The sequence below is a fragment of the Mustela lutreola genome, chromosome 1 (assembly GCF_030435805.1).
Source record: "Mustela lutreola isolate mMusLut2 chromosome 1, mMusLut2.pri, whole genome shotgun sequence".
NCBI lineage: Eukaryota > Metazoa > Chordata > Mammalia > Carnivora > Mustelidae > Mustela > Mustela lutreola.
The window spans coordinates 22320688-22336695 of record NC_081290.1 but is presented as its reverse complement, the minus strand read 5'-3'; the positions used below and the strand labels follow the sequence as shown (position 1 = coordinate 22336695).

General features: G+C 40.1%; 1 pseudogene; it reads right to left on the bottom strand.

Annotated features, from left to right (window-relative positions):
* Positions 1-1594: 1594 nt before the first annotated feature.
* Positions 1595-1754, bottom strand: LOC131822797 (U4 spliceosomal RNA; annotated as a pseudogene).
* Positions 1755-16008: the final 14254 nt, after the last annotated feature.

The following is a 16008-nucleotide window of genomic DNA, read 5'->3' as shown; positions in this document are numbered from 1 at the left end:
CTGGATCTGGATTTCTTTCCTAAAAGCCGTGCAAATAGAAGAGGGACTCAGCTCTTACAGAGGTTCTTTCTGCTTGGGATGAGCTCTACCTTATCAAATATTTTAATCTACATTTTGCTTAGATATCTCTCTTACAGAAGAGAACAGGAATTTGAAAATATATATTTTATTTTATTTGCTTTTAAAAGATTTATTTATTTGAGAGAGAGAGCGCGAGTGAGTGGATTGGGGAGGGGCCGAGGGAAAGAGAGCGAGCCTCAAGCAGACTAGTGCTGAGCTCAGAGCCCAATATGCAGCTCAATCTCATGACTCCGGGCAGAAACCAAGAGTTGGTTGCTGAACTGCCTGACCCACCCAGGTAATCCTGAAAATATATATTCTTTAAAAAGCTTTAAAAAGACAATGCTTTTTATAGGATTTCCTTTTTTCCTCCATTATGAGAGTATTACATAATTAGAAAAATTTGAGTTTAAACAAAAGAGATTGCAAAGGAGAAAGGGGAAAATGGGGGAAGGTCTGGCAGAGACAGAGACAGACAGAGACAGAGGAAGGGAAAGAAAGACCTCTGTATATTCCTAACACCGAAAGGTGGCCATCACTAGGCTTCTGAGCGACATCATATAGGACCTAGTATAATATTTTGCGGCTGATAGCTTGTAAGCTCCATGAAGAAGGAAGAACCCTGGCCCACTTTTATCTAAGTTCCCTTTGTGTTCCTAGCAGAGGCTAACACAAACCAAGACCTTTATAAATATTTGTTAAATGCTAACTATTTTTGCTTCACTCTTATGTTGTTCATAATGAAGAGAACTAGCTAGCAAAAAGTGAAAACATGAGGGAATGCTATAAGCAATAATTTTGGCTAAACCCCACATTTTATGGGCTAGGAACATTAAGCTCAGAATGCTTTAGGAACTAGCCCAAAGTCTAACAGTAACAGAGCCAAGAGATAAACCAATCCTATACTATCATTATCAATCTTTTGTAATCTAAAATCCTTTTGATTGAGGTTACTCAGAAAAGTTCGACAATATTTATTTATTTAAAATAAGTCTTGGGGTGCCTGGGTGGCTCAGTGGGTTAAAGTCTCTGCCTTTGGCTCAGGTCATGATTCCAGGATCCTGGGATCAAGCCCTGCATTAGGCTCTCTGCTCAGCGGGGAGCTTGCTTCCTCCTCTATCTCTCTTTGCCTGTCTTTCTGCCTACTTGTGATCTGTCAAATAAATAAATAAAATCTTAAAAAAAAAAAAGCACTAAGAGTATCTTTAAAATAAGTCTTTTTATTTTAACCTTTCAGGTGAGTTTGAATATTTGTCTTTGATTTTCTCTTTATCATTGAGTTTATTTTATTTATTTATTTTTTAAAAAAATTATTTAAAAATATTTTTTAAAGATTTTATTTATTTGACACAGAAAGATAGAGAAAGAACACAAGCAGGGGGAGTGGCAGGCAGAGGGAGAGGGAGAAGCAGGCTCCCCAATGAGTAGGGTATCCAATGTGGGGCTTGATCCAGGACTCTGGATCATGACCCGAGCTAAAGGCAGATGCTTAATGGACTGAGCCACCCAGGCACCCCTTTATCATTGGTTTTAGCCCCAATATCTTATTCACTCTTGGGGACTTAAAAAGTTTTAGATGTCCAAGTCCCTACCCAGATTTAGAATGTGTAGTACTCAGGCATTGATATTTTAATTAGCAATAATCGCGCCTCGGATAAACCTCATTGGCTACGATACTGCCACTGCGCAAAGCTAGGCATTGATATTTTAAAATAATTTTCACTACTGATCCTGACATTCAGTGACATTGATCACTGGCGATCCTGTGACACACAGTGATGTTGGGAACAATTGCTTTAGATGATATCTGTCTCATCCTTGAGTATTTCTAGAGTTCATTTCCAACGGAGCTGAATTTGAGGCTCTTATTCTCCATGAAAGTGCCATACCATTCTTATGATTTTCTTTCAGGCTAATACATTATTAGTATTAGGAGTTTCATTCTATAAATGGGGATGTATTTTGGCTCCTTTTTTTTTTTTTTTTTAAGGTAACGAGTATTGACAAGTATTCATCTTCCCTTTCTTTCTCATCATAATAAAAGTTTCTGCTTCTACATCTGGCTGCTCAGCAGAAGGCCATAATTCTCAGCTTTCTTTGCTGCTAGTTTGACTTGGTTTTGGCCACTGGGATGTGAGAGGAAGTAATATGTGTACATTTGGATCACGCCTTTAAAAGGAGAGAACTTTGTCCTTCCCAACATTCTTCCCTTCTTGTGGAAAGCTACCGTACCAACTCTGATCCGGACTCTTCTGTGAGAGAAATAAACCGTCTGTTTAAGCCTCTGTATTTTTTCCTTTGTTACAGGAGCTCAACTAGTGCAACAAAGCTGATAAAATGTAAATTATAACTTTGACTTTCCTGGGTCTTATTTCCTTTGTTTATAATCAAATACCTGGGATCAAGTCTCCTATATCCTTTCCAGTTCTCAAAGTTTAACAATGCTAGCTATACCTAGTTACTTCATAGCTATATGTTGATCAGTGCAAGTCTGTCTTTACTCTATAATAGAAAACGGAGATTGACAATTTCATTCTGAGGCAAGTGGATTAGTGAAGTGATAGAATCATAGAAGAACATAGTGACAGAGACTGATGCTTGCTCATGAAAATCCGCATTCTCTTCTCCCAAAGCACAGTTTTCCCAGGAGATAGGTGTGGTCACATGACTGAGTTCTTGATTCTTTCTGTTCGATCACTCTGTCTTGAACTCTCCTTACCCGTCTTCACATTGTCTGCCACTCTTCTCTCTGCCTTCCACTTCCCTATTCAGACGAACTTCTCTTGGAGTCTACCAAAATTTGTCTTCTCAAAATCTACTTCATGCTTCCTCTGAATTGAGAAACAGTTTTCCCCTGCCTCCTTTCAACCTATCACGATATTTCAACCATGTCCAACGTTCATCTCACAGATTGCATTTAGAGAGAAACTGTTCATTCAGAAAAGTAAGATTGCACTAATGTGCTTGCTTTCTGCTTCAAATTAATTTTTTTATTGTTCCTTCTTGCAGTATTGCTTTTATATACTTCTTATTTCCTGTCTTTCTTGGGCGATGTGCCACATTTCTGGTTTTGGGAAAAGTACGCTTGAAAGAGCATAGAAATCTCTTTTATAACGTTTCGTTTTCTCTGACAGCATAATGCCAGCTGCGATCTTTGTTTCTCTGTTTGTTCTTTGATTGTCCTTAAAGTAGGAGCATTCATGTATTTCTTACTTGAGTGTCCTCTTCCATTGTCAGGTGCTGATTATAGCATGTGTTGGTGGAACTGAAACTAAAACTTGTAACAATTTCATGAGTGCTTATTAATGGAATGGCAAGTGGAAAAATTAAAGCATGGGCATCATTTCTAGAGGCTTACTTCTTTTGCAAAACAAAAGAATGCCAGTGTAAGAAGGTACTCATGTTCACGCCTGAAGTATAGTTTTAAATGTCAAATGTTCATAAAAATGGTCTTCAAAACATAATTTATTTGCATATGGTTTAATTTCATCAGAGTGTGGATTTATTTTGATTTGCTGCTAACAGAAGAAATCTCCATTTTTTTTTTAAAATTAGGTATTTATTTTAGAGAGAATACACATGTGCATGTACCTGAGTGAGGGGGAAGGGCAGGGGAAAGGAGAGAGAGAGAGAGAGAGAGAGTGAGAGTCTTAAGCAGACTCCCCGCTAAGCCCAGAGCCCAACACATGACACACCGTGCTCGATCCCAGGACCCTGAGATCATAACCTGAGCCAAAACCAAGAGTCAGACACTTAACCAGCTGAGCCACCCAGGCGCCCCAGAAGAAACCTCAGTTCTTTAACGTGATCTGTCTCAATGTCACTACCAGTTAGGTTTCCAGTTAACCCCCACTGTATTTGCTGCGGGCCTCTCTATTCACCTTTGCCTCAGTATACCACCTGCATTATTAAGGTAACACTACCTCCTGCAACAAGTAGATCCCAAAGGTATAATGGGTTCAAACACAAAAGAAGTTTAAATATTTCTCACTCACTGAACAGTCCCAGGTGGGCAGAAAGGCTCTTATCCAAGAGGCGATACATAGAATAGAACTGCTGGAGGGCGTGCCATCCTCATCACACAGCTTCCAGAGTTGCCCTGGTCAGCTTCGTCCCAGCCAGCCAGGTGGGTAAAAGGCATAGAGAAGCTCACACGAGAGGTTTCTATCAGCGAGGCCGCCCAGTCTTCACGTCTGTTCATATTCTATTAGTTAGAAATTTACTCATGTGGCGCCCCTGAAATACACAAGAGTTTTGGGAAATATAATCTGGTCAGGTCCAGGAGGAGGAAGAAATGGATTTCCATGAGTAGCGAATAGCTGGTGGTCTCTTCCACATGTCCTGCTATGACTCTGTCCTTAGGCTCACAAAACTTCTGTAGCCTATCAAAAATTTTACTTAGTTTTCAAGAAAGCAACTTCCTTGTCCTAAACCGCTGGTTGCAATAGCTTGTTCCTTCCTCTGCCTTCCATTTTTAATATTTATTATATCCCTTTTTAATTCTACCTTGTTTTCTTTTTCTTTTTCTTTTTTTTAAAGAATTCATTTTTTTAAGAGCAGTTTTAGGTTTACAACCAAGTGGAGAGGGAGGCTCAGAGATTTCTCGTAGATCCCATGCTCCCACACATGCACAGCCTTCCCCTTCATCAGCATCACTCGCCAGAATGTACCTCTCTTTTTTGAAACTAAGGATGAGCTTACTTTTATACATCATAATCACCTAAAGTCCACAGTTTTACTCCGGGTAAAACTTTACTTAGGGTTCATTCACTCTTGGTGTTGCACATTCTGTAGGTCTCAACAAATACATAATGACATATACCCATGAATATAAGATACAGTATTTCACTGCCCAAAAGTCCTCTGTGCTCTGCCTGTTCATTTCTATTCTACTTCACCCCTGGCAGCCACTAATTTTGTCCTTATCACCATGGTGTTGTCTTTTCCAGAATGTTGTATAGTCGGAGTCATTCAATATATGGCCTTTTCAGATTGACTTCTTTTACTTAATGACATGCAGTTAAGTTCCTTCATGTCTTTTCATGGTTTGATAACTAATTTCTTGTTAGTGTTGAATAATATTCCATTGTTTAGATATGCCACAGTATGTTTATCCATTAATCTACTGAAGGACATCTTGGTTGCTTCTAGGTTTTGGCAATTATGAATAAAATTGCCATAAATATCTGTGTGCAGGTTTTCATGGGGACATAAAATTTTGAACTCCTTTGGGTAATACCAATAAACACAATTGCTGAGTCATATGGTAAGAGTATGTTTGAATTTGTAAGAAACTGTCGAACTGTCTTCTAAAATGGTTGTACAGTTTTGCATTCCCAGCAGCAATGGATGAGAGTTCCTGTTCCTCCACTTCTTTACCAGCCTTGGCATTGCCAGTGTTCTGGATTTTGGCCACTCTAATAGGTGATATATATTAGTAGATAGATATCTAGTAGACAGAGATAGTAGTGATATCTCATTGTTTTCTAAATTTACATTTTCCTAATGAGAAATGATGTGGAGTATCTTTTCATATGCTTTTTTGCTACCTGTACATCTTTTTTGGTGAGGTGTCTGTTAAGGTGTTTGGCCTATTTTTTAATTGAGATGTTTGTTTTCTCATTGTTGAGTTTTAAGAGTTCTTTGTATATTTTGGGTAACAGTACTTTATTAGATGTGTCTATTGCAAATATTTTCTCTCAATCTGTGGCTTATCTCTTTAATCTCACTCTTTCTCTTTTAAATCATTCTAATTTATTACCTAAGTTGAATATAAAGATGAACAAACTTAGGTGGGAAAAATACATAAATTCTCTCCTAAACATGACATGGAAGTTCTTCCTTTACATAGTATACATGGACACTATTGTGTTCTTTAAGATGTGAATTGATCATGACAGTTGTTCTGACTCACATTGCATTGCTCTCTCTCTCATTCCCTGTACCCCAGCTGCTGCTCTTCTGACTGACCTTTAGGCACATCATGCTGGCCATTACTTTTAGGGCCTCTACACTTAATCTTCCCCCAGGGCTTTTCTTGGTCGCATTCCCTTGGTATTATCTTGCAGAGCAGACCTTTTTAATTTTAATGAAGTCTAACTTACCAATTATTTCTTTCATGGATTTGGCCTTTGCTGTGGTACCTAAAAAGCCCCTTCTTACCAAGGTCATCTTTTCCCTGTGTTATCTTTTAGGAGTTTTATAGCTTTGTGTTTTACATTTAGGTCTCTGATGATCAATTTTGAATTAATTTTTGTGAAGGATGTAAGGTCTGTGTCTGCATTCATTTTTTTGCCTATGGATGTCTGGTGGTTCTAGCACCATTTGGTGAAGATACTATCTTTGCTCCATTGAATTGTCTTTGCTCCTTGTCAAAGATCTGTTGACTATATTTATGGGATTCTGTTTCTGGGCTCTGTTTTGTAACATTGATCTGTTTGTTCTTTTGCCAGTACTACTCTGTCTTGATTATTGTAGCTTTGTAGTAAGTTTTGAAGTTGGGTAGTGTCAGTCTTCTAACTTTGTTCCTGACCTTCAATATTGTGTTGGTTATTCTGGATCTTTTGCCTTTCTTTCTTTCTTTCTTTCTTTCTTTCTTTCTTTCTTTCTTTCTTTTTTCTTTTTTCTTTTTAAAGATTTTATTTTCTTATTTGTCAGAGAGAAAGCACAAGTAGGCAGAGTAGCACGCAGAGGGAGAGAGAGAAGCAGGCTCTCTGCTGGACAAGGAGCCTGATGCGGGACTCAGTCCCAGGACCATGGGATCATGACCTAAGCCGAAGGCAGTAGCTTAACTGACTGAGCCACCCAGGTGTCCCAAACTTTCTTCTTCTTCTTTTTTTTTTTTTTTTAAAGATTTTATTTATTTATTTGACAGACAGAGATCACAAGTAGGCAGAGAGGCAGGCAGAGAGAGAGGAAGGGAAACAGGCTTCCTGCTGAGCAGAGAGCCCAATGTGGGGGGTCCCAGGACCCTGAGATCAAGACCTGAGCCGAAGGCAGAGGCTTTAACCCACTGAGCCACCCAGGCGCCCCTCTTTTGCCTTTCCATATAAACTTTAGAATCAGTTTGTCGATACCCATAAAGTAGTTTCCTGGGATTTTGATTGGTGGTTAGTTCTTTATACATTGGTTTCACTCACTCTGCTGTAAGCTCTTCTAGCAAATCACTAGAGTGTGGTGAGAGAGAGCAGAGGCTTGGAGTTGGACAGGCCTGGGTTTACATTAGCTTTGCTACTTTTAGCTGTGGGATCTTTTTCAAATCACTTTCCTCATCCTGAAAACAGTGATAATACTGCATACTGTTGTGGTGAGGGTAACTAAGATATTTGAAATTTTCTGTATAATGGATGCTCTATAAATGTTAATATTGTTGCCTTTCATCTCTTGCAGAGTGATTTGCTATTAGTCAGTTAAAAAAAAGTAACTGAATTGAACTTAAGTCTTCCCAGCATTACCGTAGTAGAGGTTCAAACTAAGAGTATAAACTCATGGTATATACAGCATGGGCAGTGCAGACCAGGTCAGAAGGAAACCATCTGGAATAGTATCAATATGTTGGCTGTGGAGGTGTTCCCTCAGCTCTAGAGGATTCATGGCCTGCTTATGAATTGTGTTAACTCTAGCCAAGCTTGCTTAGCCTCAGAAAACCTCTGAGAATTGTGTCACACTGAGCAATGGCTGCTTTGTCACACATAAGGCCAAAAGCAGTGGGTGGGGCTGAGGCCAGAGCTGCCCTCACCTGACCCACCTAAGCCTCCCCAGGGGCTGCTGGGGTATTGGTGTGAGAAAAGAGGCTGGGGAGAAATCAGATATCAGGAGAATGGCCTGAAATATGTTATAGATTTATTCTGATGTCAACAGCTTTCCAGCCACTTGTGAAGTGAGATTTTAGCCTTGGCCATTTGCCTGGGTGAGATGGAGAAGAGGACATCAAGGGATGTAGACTTTTCACTCTACTGTTCTTGCGTCTTCAGGTCTTCCTCAGTAGAATATTACCGCTGTCATGCCAGAGTGGGGATCCAGCCTGGGCTGGGGGGCTGTGTGGCATAACAATTAAGAACAGGCCTTAGAACAAGAGCATCCTCAAAACTTACTTGTTAGGTAACCTCAAGTCACCAAACTTCTATGTGTTCAGTTTCCTTGTGTGTAAGGCGGCTCTAATTACCCTGTAGGGCTGTTTTTGGATTTGCATGAGTTAATATATATGTAAAAGCCTCAGAAAAGTGCCAATGGTAACTGTGATGTGTTTGTTAAATAAATATTCATATATGTGCTCCACAGTAGTATCTCTTGTACTCACGGAAGATGAGGAGCCTCTGAACCCCTCAGCATTTACCACCAATGTATTCAGGACCATTTGGTAAGTTAAATGTGCTTGTGTGTATATAAATGAAAGCCACATCTTACCCAGTAAGAAGGGTTTTGTAGAGATGTTGGTGGGGAGAGTTTACCACAAAGAAAGCCTGAATCTTGAGTGACTAGGAAGACAGACTTCTGAGGCTTGGAGAGGGGTAGAGTCCAGGTGCATGTTGGTGGCTGGTAATGAAGCCTATCTTGCCTGACTGTTGTGGTGTGTCTTACTCTCTTGGGGAGAAAACAAGCTGTGAACTGAGAGACAGTCCTTGTGGAGCATCACACAGAGGGAGGGAGATCCTTTCCATAAGGGGGACCGTAGAGCACTCACAAGGTACTGAGGACCGAGGGACTGGTTTTTGGGGTGAGCAGCAGAGATATGTATTGGAGCAGGGGGCTAAAATTACACTGCTCCCTCCGCCCCAGTCCCCTGTTCCCTTCTGGGCTTTATTGATATCTGTCTATAACTTTTATAGTCCAGTTTGGTCTTGTTTTTATGCAGATTCAAGGGCTTAGATGTGAACATCTTAATACCACGTAGGAAAAGTGGTCTGGGAGGTAATGGAAGGGGTGTAGCATGGACAGCGTGGGTGAGGAGATGTGGCGTACATCACTGCTCAGCCCAGGCGTTCAGTAAAGAATCCGCCGGAGGAAATAAATACTCCTTCAGCTCTAAGAGCTCCACCCCTCCTTTTAGAGAAATTAATCTTTATGATTAAATGGTGATGTTCATATCAAGAGCAATGTTCTTAATATCTTATAGCAGCCTGTTCTTCTGAGTTATCAGTACAATTTACATGAGCTTGTTAGTTTTTCCATGGTGGCCTCGTAATAGGCAGCTGTATTTTGGGTTGATTATTTGCACTTTAAGAAATAGGCTTCTCACACTGCATTACATTTTTATAGCTACTATGTTCATTGATCAGATCACTCTGTTAGCAGTTACTATTCTAGTTGTATATTTTAATTACACTTGAACAATCAGCCTTTCGTAGTCCTTGAGTAATTTGCTGAGTTTAATTTGTCCTTTTGTCTAATTCTGACTTAAATTATTTCATTAGTGTTGGCAGTCCTATATTGCACACCCTTTCTGGTCTTTTAAAATCAATTTCTTGGGGTTTTAATTATGTGGAACCGTCAGTAAAAGTTGATGGCAACAAAAGAACTATTGAGGCAAATGATCATGAAGAACATATGCCCACGAGATATATTTTATTAATGAGCATCCTTATCATTTATGTCGAAACATTAACTAGTTAAGCCCTACCATGCCCCACAGGAATGGTCAGCAATGTTACTTTTCATTTACCTAACTAAAAACTATGGCACAGAGAAATTATGCAAACGATTGAAAGCTGCACAGCAAGCTAGAGGAAAATGATTAGATTTTTCTGCATCATGGGAGCATTAAAATGAATGAGTTATTTGAAGATAACCATAACATATTAGACTCTGATAAAAAAATTAACCTCTGATAACTATTTTATTTTAATATTCCAAAATTAGAGAAAAAAGGGACCTAAACATCTCATTCTAGGGTATTAAATTGCTTGACTATGGGCTGCATTTGAATCATAGCCCTGTCTTCTGGGGTCTGCACAATTTTATTTATTTATTTATTTTAATTTGGGCTTGAATGCCTTTAAAAGGGACCTGAGCCCTTTAGCCTCTAACCTCTGCTTTGTAGTCTTGTGTTTGGCTGGTTTTACCCATATTTAAGTCACCTTCTTGATTGCTTGAGGCACTTGGGTTTGTTACACCCACTTCTAGTGCAGGGTCCTTATTTTCAGCCGGAAAACTAGGACCTAGAGGGTTGAAGTTTGAAGGCGCCCATAAAATTACTAGTGGAGCTTGGCCTAGAACCCTTGTTTCAAGGATCTACTCCAATATTTTTTTCCCATTACACTGAGCAGCCTCTATAAATTTCCCTTAGAGAATTAAAGAAAGACAAGTATTTCATTATATCTTCTTGGATTATGGAAATAAGGCCTTAAAGCTATAATACACATTCATGCAGTACATCATAAGTTTCCTAATGCTTAAAATGTATGTTAGTTTGGTGTGGCATAGAGAATGTTAGCTGTGAGTCAGAAGATGCAGTTCTGGTCTCAGTTATGTCACTAACTGGAGGCTGTTTGACTGCACAGGCTTCAGTTTCCTTAGGGTATTGTACTAGATGTGCTCTAAGTTCCCTTCCAGCCCCAGAATCCTATGATTCTTTCATGAACTCCAATAAAAGAATACACAGGAGGCAAAGAAAGATAAGCCATTTGATTAAAATGCCACCGTTCCAGGCAATCACTTGTCTTCTGGAAGTGTTTTGAATCAGAGCTTTAAGGTCCTCATCTACCTTTTCAGATGGGGAGGAAATTCAGAACTTTGTAGTCTAGGAAGGTGGTTGTTAATAAATGTGCATATTAACACTTACAAGATCTCTGGAAGAAACTAAATAGATAAATCAGAAACCTTGAGAATCTCTGATCCCTTTGAAGAAGGTATTGCTAAGTCACCGACTGTCATGTCCTTTGGACCATGAGCTCTTTGAAAAAGAGGGCTCTCAGGGTGCCTGAGTGGCTCATTTGGTTGATCATCTGCCTTCGGCTCATGCTGTGATTCCAGGGTCCTGGGATCGAGCCCCCATTGTGCTCCCTCCCAGCGGGAAGCCTGCTTCTCCTTCTCCACTCCCCGCTCTTGCGCTTGTGTTCCCGCTCTCGCTGTGTCTCTGTCAAATAATTAATAAAATCTTAAAATAAAAAAAAAAGAAAAGAAAATGAGGGCTCTCCTTCATTTATCTTTTTTTGTGTGTGTGCTCAGTACATTGTTTTGTACATGGGGTCCTGGTAGTGGGAGGGATCTTAGAAATGGAACCCAGCCTCTTGTCAAGGCGGAAATCTTCTCTACAGTATCCTAGGAGGCTGCCTACCAGGCTGCACTAGCTCACCCAGTCATTCATTCCATGAATATTTAGAGTGTTTCCTATGTACAGAAACAATTCTAGGCTACAGTAGTGAATCAGAGGAGATACAGTCCCTGTAGCAGGAAGCCTGCTATTTCAGCAATAGTGCTTACAGTGTCTGGGATACACCGTGCATGACAGTTTTCTATCCTACCAGTGGCCGGCTCTCAGCTCTAATACCCTTCTCTGGGACATGAAACCCCTTCTCTTAGGATACCAGCATCAGTTCTCCCTGACACTTGGTCTAGGTGTCCTCAGCTTTAGAACCTCCAGTATCCCTGATTTGTCTGCATTCATGCCATCTGTCACCTAGCCTTCACCTTGAGCTCTGCTTCAGCCACCATTTAACATGTCTTAAACCAACAGCCTATGGGACTATACCTGTGCCAGAGAGTGAGGGCAGGAGATGGTATTCTAGTCTGATCATATTTTTCCTAGCTGGGCAAAAAAGGCAGTAGTGACCAGGCATGTTAGCAAACGCTGCCTTGCCTGCTTAACAGAGGGAATTCAGTCCTTTCTCCAAAGCCTCAATACAGACTTGGTTGAAAACTTACGTTTTTGGAGTCAGAATTAAGGAAAATCTGAGTGAGCTTGGGTGGGGAGCAGTATTGATGAGGGGCAGGCTGGGTCAGAACAGAGTCGTGAAACTTGTCCTGTTTTAGGAACACGCTGTTGAAAATCTTTGATCTGTATTTGCATCCTTCACAATTGACTGTTGAATCAAATCCAGGGTCTCAACATGGAATTTGCAGCTCACTATGGTTTGCTTATAGCCTGCCTTTCTAACTCCATCTCCTATTAGCTGTCCTCATACAGTCTTTTCTTTAGTTGAACAGAATCACTCACTATTTACTGAATCATTCCTTCATTTTTTTCCCTCCTACTCTTTGCTTAGGCTTTTCTTTCAGTTAGGAATTCCCTTCTGTCTGCCTAGAAAACGCTTCCCTCCCATCTCTGCATGCTCGAAGCCTACCCACCATGTAAAGCCCATCTATGACGTTGCCTCTCCAACGAAGCCTTCTGAAGTTTATGATGGTTCTTCCTCTCCCACGACGTCTCCCCAGCTGGAAGTGTTCTCTCCCTATTTTGAGCTTCTATAGAGCTGATTTCAGCTGCTCTTTCAGGGAGTATGTGCTTTTAAATTGAATATAATTATCAGCCATTAAATGGTAATTACACCAGGTTACGCTCTTGGAAACAGGGTCCTTGTCTGAGATCTTTGAGTTTTCTGCAGGCCAGGTTGAGTGTTTTTTATACTCAACAAATAATAAATAAATGGAATAAATTATTCTCAGAAAATGCCAAACAGATATAAATATCTAAACATAACTGTATAAGATGAAGTCACTATATGAGCTAGTCTCAACATAGTTTTTTTAGAAAAATACTCCTGTCTGGAATTCCAAAAGTACTTGAAATGCAATTTAAATCTTTAAAAAAAGCAATCTCTCAAAAATAGAGCAAACAAGTGAACTGAAAACAAACACAAAACCAAATAAAAAGATTTACCTTCACAATGTATAGCATAACTTCATAAAACCATCTTTTTCCATCTTCCTCTTTAAAAGTGTCTCAGAGGCCTTTGGTGCCCCCACCTGAGTTCCCCCTCACTCTCTCGCCTTCAGCTTTAACAATCTCTCCAAGCTCCCTGACTTCTCTCTGGTCTTACCAGCCTAAATCCAACTGGTCTTTTTGGGTTTGCCAGTTTTCCGCTGTCCTTGCCCCTAACAAGGTCACAAAAGCAAGGGTTGATGGGGCTGGGTAAGACACGAATCCCTGGGTGGGTATGGACTGGAAGTGGTGGGGGGATTGTGTTTATATAAGTTGTATGGAGCTTTTAACTTCACTGTCAAGACAGCCCCAGTGGGCGTTGTACTAAGGATTTCTGAAACAGAGACTTGTCATCATTTCCTTATTAAGAAAGAGCGTGTGAGAACATTGGGACGAGTGCCTCATTGTCTTTCTGAGCTGTATCTTTGGATCAAACAACCACAAATCCAGGTAGGTGCAAACATGGTCAGTTAGGTGAAAACTGGTCTTGCGGCTGGTTGGTAGCCATCAGTTCCCGAGCTGCAAGTGGGAAAGTGAAGAGCCAGAGCCTCCTAAGCCATTTGTTAACTGTTGATGGCAGGCCTCCCTCTCCCCTTGTATGAGGTGACAGTAAGCATTTTTCAGCTTGTGCTTTCAGAATGTAACCAGTGTAGTATTTTTTATTCCATTGCTGCTTGACTTGCTTCATTTGCTTTTATGACAGTGCTTGGGTACGATTAAATGACAATTTAATGTGTATAATAACTCATTTAAAGTTTTAGCGAGGGCTTGAATGAAGGTGATGGGGTTTGAGCACATTTTAGAGCAAACTGTACAGTTTAAACCTAAGCCAGGGGCAACTTAGAACGATTTCTTATCTTGGCAGAAAACAGCTCCATTTTCTACATTTTTTCCCTTCTCTTCAGCTCTTTTTTCCTTTACATGTGGTTCTACTTTTCAATTGTATAGGAGACAGTGCTGGGGAATCTGGGCTTAATTCCCCACACTGTGTATTTTAATTCCCTCTGGGAATTCATAAGATATCTAAAAAATATCTTGAGTCAGTGAAATTCTTCTTAGCCGTGGTTTTATTAGCCAAGATAAGTATGGGGAAGTTAGGAGGTTTGGGACACAGACAAAGGCTCTAGATTCCTTCCATTCCTGTAAGAGCATGAGAAAAGTATCAGATGTTTGCCTATCAGAAGATGTTTGGTGACTTATTTTGTCACCATCCATCAAACAGCTGATAGAGGGAGAGACAATGGGAATTGAGTTCTCTCTCTCTGTAGAGAACCCAGGGTGAACCCAGGGCTTTGGCTGAGGGCAACAGGCACTATGACCCCAGGTTGGATGGCTCATCCTCTGTACTACTGTCCTAGGTTCACCATTATGATTGTGGTCCAGAAGGAGTGGAGGGTAAGGGGAATTCTGCCCCAACACCTTTTTTTCTAGCTTCAAATATTCCCTGCAAATATATTGAAGGGTAGGGTCAGAGCCTTTGGGTCTTGAGCCCTTAACAGTCTGCTGATAACTCTGTGTTGACACCAGGTTTGGCATCAATATGGTGACCTCCTGGGAGTGTGGAGCCACCAAGTTGCTTAAGGAGAGATGAAATGGCCCAGATCAGAAATGGTGCAGGTCAAAACACCTGCGTTACCATGACTGATTTCAGACTATTGAGCTGTGTGAAGAAATGTTTATAGTCCACTCTTGAGGGAGATATGAGCTGGTTTAACACCATCCCCAGAGAAGGTGTATAGGTTAAAAACGTTAGTCAAGAGTTGATAAGTTGTTCACCTCAGTGTTGGGTACAAGCAACTTCATTACCTTAGCCTATATATTTGAAATTCTCCGTAAAAAAGCATTTTAAAATGGAAAAAAAAAAAGAAACCCCCAAAATAAAAAGCAGAATTCTCATGCGGTATTGGTTTGGGAATAAAAAGTTCTTTTTTTTCTTTTTTCATTATTTGACTTTTTTTCAGATTTTGAAATGGTAATTTACAGAGTCCACCACATATTTGTAGCAGTTTATACATAATTATGAGCAGGTCTCCTTAGGTCCGGAGCTCAGGTCCTAGGAACCTGGGACACCTGCCACTTCAGGAGGGAGAACTGTTGGACTTTAGCACAGGTTGAAGCAAAACTGCAGAAATTTCAGAAATTTCAGAGCCATTGCTTTTCAGCCTCGATATTCTTAATCCTGATTCTAGGAATGCTGTGTTGTCTGCCCCTAGGAGGCATTTTTGGATTCCTTATCTTCTCTTAGCTGCTTTGTATCAGAGAGAGTCAAAGCTGTGCCAGGCTGGCATGGATAGAAATGACTCAGTTTCTAGAAATGTGGCCCATCATGGTGCTTTTTTTTTTTTTTTTTAATTATTAGATTGTGGTGTGTCTGTGTGTAAGATAAGACACTTAACATGAAATCTACCTTCTTACACATTCTTAAGTGTACCATGCAGTGTTGTTAACTCTAGGCACTATGTTGTACAGCAGATCTCTCTTGCATTCATCTTACTCACTATAACCTGAAACTGCTCACATATCGGACAGTTAGTCCCCATTTCCCTGTCCCCCAGTCCCTGCCAATCACCATTCTCTCTTCATTTCTATGAGCTTATAGATATCTCATATAAGTGGAACCATGCAATATTTGTCTGTGACTAACTGATTTCACTTAGCAAAATGCCCTCCAGGTTCATCTATGTTGTTACATATTATAGGAGTTCCTTTTTTTTTTTTTTTTTTTTAAGCCTGAATAATATTCCATTGTATTTATAGACCACATTTTCTGCATTCATTGTTGATGGACATTAAGTTGTTTCCAAGTCTTGGCTATTGTGAATATATGCCACAATGAACATGGGGGTGCAGCTATGTCTTTGAGATACTGATTTTGTTTCCTTTGGATATATACTCCGAAGTGGGATTGCTGGATCATATGGTAGTTCCATTTTAAATTGTTGCAGAAATTTTTTTTTTTCATAATGGCTATACAATTTACATTCCCACCTCTTTCTCTACATTCTTCCCAACACTTGTTACCTCTTGCCTTTTTCTTTTTCTTTTTTTTTTTTTTTTTTGTAAGATTTTATTTATTTATTTGAGAGGGA